Source organism: Vombatus ursinus, unplaced genomic scaffold (assembly GCF_900497805.2).
Source record: "Vombatus ursinus unplaced genomic scaffold, bare-nosed wombat genome assembly UNPS02010286.1, whole genome shotgun sequence".
NCBI classification, from domain to species: Eukaryota; Metazoa; Chordata; class Mammalia; order Diprotodontia; family Vombatidae; genus Vombatus; species Vombatus ursinus.
In genome coordinates this window covers 799-6591 of record NW_020950064.1, presented here as the reverse complement: position 1 = coordinate 6591, position 5793 = coordinate 799, and the positions used below count along the sequence as shown (strand labels likewise).

Sequence of the window (5793 nt, the reverse complement as noted above, 5' to 3'; positions counted from 1 at the left end):
CATTGACTTTCTTGCTTTGGTGTCTGACTTATAAAATGCTGGGAAGAAACATTCTGATTCTGATCTTCTCTGACAGTACTTTGCTATGGCTTTGGAATGCCAGTGAGAGGTCATGAGTTGATAGAATCTGTTCCCTTTTGAATCAGCACATTCAAGATTGATAGATGACCCATGTTTGGGAGAGAAGGAAAAGGGAAGGTAACACAAGCAGAGGAGACATATGCATGCAATGGAATGGACTTTTCCTCCTTGACTCATAGGAGATTAGTGTCAAGATGCTCTCCCTCTGCAGAGAATGTCAAAGATGAAGAGAAAGAGGGGTATTTCTTAGAAAACCCATGAGGATGTGCAAAATAGATAGTGGTCTGGGTGCTCAGAAGCATGAGGAGCCTCAGCAGTCTGAGTGGCAGCAGGTGGTTCTGCAGCAGGTGTGGTGGCAGCAGGGCTGGCAGCAGCTGGACACACAGCAGCTGGGGCAGCAGCAAGTAGCACGGCAACAAGTAGTTTGGCAGCAGTAAGGGCGGTAGCAACTAGACTGGCAGCAGTAATTGCGGCAGCCGGTGGGTTGGCAACAAACGGACTGGCTATACCTTGTTTTGCAGCAGCTGGACACACAGCAACTGTGCTAGCAGCACATGGTTCTGCTGCAAGTGATCTGGCAGCAGGCTGGACAACAACAGCTGGGACAGCAGCAGGGCTGGCAGCAGCTGGTCACACAGCAAGTTGGGTGGCAACAAGTCATTTGGCAGCAGGTTGGCTGGCAGCACAAGACTGGCAGCAGCTGGGTCTGCAGAGGCTGGGCCACAGCACGCCTTTTCCCGGATTCCTGGCCACAGTTCTATGCAGAGTGGATGGAGACACAACAAGAGTTGACCATGGTGTCACTGGATGGATCTTTGAGTTTTCTTTCAAGGACAGGGATTCACTTGTATTTCAAACACTTCTTGCTCCATGTGACTCTTGTATACCACATTGAACAGCTCTTCCCTGCACTTCTAGAGCATTTCCTTGTTCTTGTTTATCATGATCAAAAAGTGAAATTAAATTAAACCTTCTATTTTGCTCAGGACAGAAACTATTTTTTCCTTGATCTTTTGGCATTCACCATCTCATTCATTTCTCTTCTTCTTTCTAGGGTCATTGTGTTTTCTTCTTGTCTTAAGTACTTATGCCAATTTCCCTCCTTGCTCAACTTTGGGTCAATCTTGTGACATCCTGATCTCAGGGTTCGAGTTGATTGTGCATCTCTGTTTTCTGAAGAACATTCCATGACTCATGGGGGACTTTATTCACAGGGGGTGAAGATAACTTTTGAGAAAGATTCGGAGACTCTATCCTGAAGCTTACATAGTGCTGATAGGTTCATTGCAAAGAACCGATGGTGTTGTCCAAAATTCAGATCAAAGAAAAGTTCAGGTCTGCTAGGAATGATGACAAAATCGACTTTCTTCCCAGGACCCAGAGCTAGGATGGGACAAAAGGCCTCCTGAGAGCTATCAGTCCTGGTCATCATTATCCACTCTAGGTGACTCACCAGGGTCACATGAAATCACCAAAGTGAACTTAAACTGCATTTCCAGGAATTCCAGAATCCTGATCGAGGACTCTGTGTGTGAAGATGCCATTTTTTTACTTTCAGGGTCCATTTTCTATTAATTATTGATGCTGGAGACTTCGGATGACGGAAGGAAAATTAAAAAGTGAAGACTTCATTAAGGAGATGGTATGAGAGAGTGGGCCTAGCATTTTTAGACAATAGCTTAAATCTCTGCCCTTGTCCTACTGTGATGCCTCATCATGGTTTGCAGGTGACCCTAGCTACACAAAGGCTAGGTCAGTGGAGCATTGACTTTGATAGGTTCTCCCATGTGGCAATGGCCTTGTTGACCGTGTCTTGATTTTTTCTTTTTCCCAGGGGCGAAAGTAGCTATGGAGGAAGAAGCTTAGCACCAGGAGGCATCCCAATCAGTGGTGGATTTTTCATCAATGATAGCAAAATCATCCTGGCAACAAACATTATAATAGGGGAGGAAGTTGCACTTAAACAGAAGCAGGGTCCACAAGTTTTCCCTAAAGAAGCAATAAGAGGAAGTGATGGCATGATTTGTATTGTTCTCTCAAAGATAATAACAAACATCATTTCATGAGATATTTGGCCATCATTTATTGCTGTGCTAATTAAAACATGGCTTTCAATAGGAAAACTGAATTTAATAACAAGTCAGAATAAATAGAGTTTCCTGATAAGTTACTGGATTACCAAGTAGTTTTCCACTGGGAATTTAGTGAACTATAATTGAATAATTCATTTGGAAGCTTTAATAACTCTTACCTCTGACATAAACTGGGTTTGTGACACGACATATAAAATCACTTCTGCAATGTGTTGCTGAGCTTTGCTGAAGTCTTTTCCCCCTCTCTTCTTTCTTCTTTATTGTGAGGTATGACTCTCTGCAGATAGGCAGGGAGGACATTTTGGAAATGTAGGTGATGTACAAATAAAACATATCAATAAAGTGTTCAAGAATTAACAACTGTTGAAGGAATGTTAGTAGATGGTCAGTAGGTGGTGTGATGCTTTGCATTCTCTACTCTTTTTTGACCACTGAAGCTATAATAGGGAGCTGAAGAATACTGAATTGACTTTGTGAAATAGAAAAGCTTGTTTAATGACTGCCAGTTTTACTCTTTGCCTACTTCATTCCTGCTCACAGAAATCAATGTCCATTTTTTAATAAGATATTTGAACAAAGGAAGTATCAAGTTCACTTGACAAAGGAGCAAGGGTCTTGTTTAAGAAAAGTGATTGTCCAGAAGGAGAACACTTTTGAGAATCGACAAGATCAAAGGAGAGAGAGACTGGGATGAACATAGGGAAAACAAGATGGAGGGAAATATGTAGTTAGTAATCACTACTGTGAAAAAAAATTTACATTGAGTTTCTCAGAAAATGACTTTATTTCTAAACATATATAAAACTGAGTCAAATTTATGGAAATGAGGCATTCCTTAGTTGATAAATTGTCAAAGGAATGAACTGGCAGTTTTCACACCAAATAATTAAAGCTGTCTGTAGTTGTATGAAAAAATGCTGTAAATCACTCTTGGTGAGAGAAATGCAAATTAAAACAGCTCTAACACCTGTCAGACTGGCTAATATGACTGAATAGGAAAATGACAAATGATGGAGGGTATGTGGGAAAATTAAAACCCCAATTTACTCTTAGTGAAATTGCATGCGGATTCAACCATTCTGGAGAGCAATTTGATACTATGTCCAAAGGGCTATAAAACCATGCATACCCTTTGATCAAGAAAGATTACTGTTAAGTCTTTATTGAAAAGAGATTTAAAAAAAAAAACAAAAAAGGAAAAAGACCTTTGTGTACCACAATATTTATAGCAATTCTTTTAGTGGTGGTAAAGGATTGGAAATTAAGGGGATGTCTATTAATTGGAGAATGGCTGAACAAGTGGTAGCATATGAGCGTGATGGAATACTATTGTGCTTTAAGAAATGATGAATGGGATGTTCTCAGAATAATCTGGAAAGACTCATATGAACTGATGGAAACTGAAACGAGAAGAACCAGGATAACATCGTAAACAAAAACAACAATACTTTTTGGTGATCTACTGTGAATAATTTAGCTATTCTCAGCAATCCAAGATTATTCTGCAGGACTTACGAGGAAAGTTACTGTCCATCTCTAGAGAAAGAACTGGTAGAGCCTCAGTGTAGATCAAAGATAATTTTTCTTTACTTTCTCTATTTTTCTTGGTTTTCTTTTGTCTGTGCTTTGGTCATGAATGACTTACATGGATATGTATTCTGCATGACTACACACACATAACCAAGGTCAAATTTCTTGCCTTCTCAAGGGGGCCAAGAGGAAACAGAAGGAGGGAAAGAATTTGGAACTAAAATTGTGAATAAAAGGTAATATTAATATTCTTTTTACATGTGAATAATGTGAAAATGGTAAAAAATAAAATATTAAATTAGAACATTTCTTATGTAAAAGGAGAAGAAGAAGAAGAAGAACCAGAAAAAAAAAGAAAAGTGACTAGAATGGTATAATGTCGTTATACTTAAACAGAAGATATTGGGACATCAGGAATACTTCCAGGTCTCCAAAAGGGGAATATACTATGTAACAGTGGGGAATGACAATACATTAGTATTTGCTAGGGTGCCAATGTGATCTGTAGTTTTTTTCTTATTTTTATTTTTTTTTATGTTTTTTTATGGTAATTTATTTATTTATTTTTTTGTTTTCAACATTTACTTCCACAAGATTTTGAGTTCCAAATTTTCACCCCATCTCACTCTTCCCCCACCCCAAGATGGCATGCATTCTAAATACCCCTTCCCCTAGTCAGCTTTCCCTTCTATCTCTCCCCTCCTTCTCTCATCCCCTTCCCCTTCAATTCTCCTATGGGGGGGATGAATTTCTGTACCCCATTTCCTGTATTTCTTATTTCCCAATTGCATGTGAAAACATTTCTTTTAAACGTGTGTTTTTAAAACTTTGGATTCCAAATTTTCTCCCTTCCTCCCTCCCCACCCACCCTCATTGATAAGGCAAGCAACTCAATATAGGTTATACATGTGCAGTTATGCAAAACATTTCCATAGTAGACATGCTGTGAAAAACTAACTCTATTTCCCTTAATCCTATCCCACCCACCCATTTATTCTATTTTTTCTTTTGACCCTGTCTGTCCTCAGAAGTATTTGCTTCTGATTCCTCACTTTCCCAATTTGCCCTCCTCTCTATCATTCCCCTACTCTCTTGTCCCCTTCCCCGCTTATTTTGCTGTAGGGTAAGACAGATTTCCACACCCAATTGAGTGTGTATGTTTTTCCCTCCTTAAGTCAAATGCTATGAGAATGAGATTCACTCATTCCTTCTCACCCTCCCCTGTTTCCCCTCCAATGTAAGAGCCTTTTCTTTTCTGTTTTTTTTGGGGGGGGATAATTTACCCCATTCTACCTCTCCCTTTCTCCTTCTCCTAGTATATTCTTCTCTCACCCCTTAATTTTATTCTCCAGATATGACCCCTTCATCTTCAACTCACCCTATGCCCTCTATCTATCTATATCTATATATACATACATATAATTTTTTCCCCTCCAACTACCCTAACACTGACAAAGTTCTCATGAGTTACAATTATCATCTTTCCATGCAGGAATGTAAACAGTTCCACCTTAATTAGTCTCTTATGATTTTCTCTTTCCTGCTTACCTCTTTATGTTCCATTCGAGTCTTGTTTTTGAAAATCAAATTTTCTATTCAACTCTGGTCTTTCATCAAGAATGCTTGAAAGTCCTCTCTTTCACTGAAGGATCATTTTTTTCCTCTGAAGGATTATACTCAATTTTGCTGGGTAGGTGATTCTTGGTTATAATGCTATCTCCTTTGCTCTCCAGAATATTATATTCCATGCCCTGCAGTCCCTTAAACAGAAGATGTCCAGATGTCAGGAATACTTCCAGGTCTCCAAAAGGGGAATATCCTATGTCACAGTGAGGAATGACCATATTTGCTAGAGCGCCACTGTGATCTATAGATTTTTTTTTTCTTGAGCAGTGGGACTTGATTAATTTCTGCAAGTTTTCTGGTACTGGAGAGATTTTATGAATTTTGATGATGTCTCCTTTTTTGACTCTCTCTCACTACAGAGTCAATTTTGTTTTTTACTTTATCATATATTATTTCTTCTGGTTCATTTGTTCATTCAATAAAGAGAAATTAAATGTGTTTTTAGTACCAGATACTGGGATAA

General features: G+C 39.0%; 1 pseudogene; it reads right to left on the bottom strand.

The window, feature by feature from the left end:
* Nucleotides 1-391: 391 nt before the first annotated feature.
* Nucleotides 392-877, bottom strand: LOC114037267 (annotated as a pseudogene).
* Nucleotides 878-5793: the final 4916 nt, after the last annotated feature.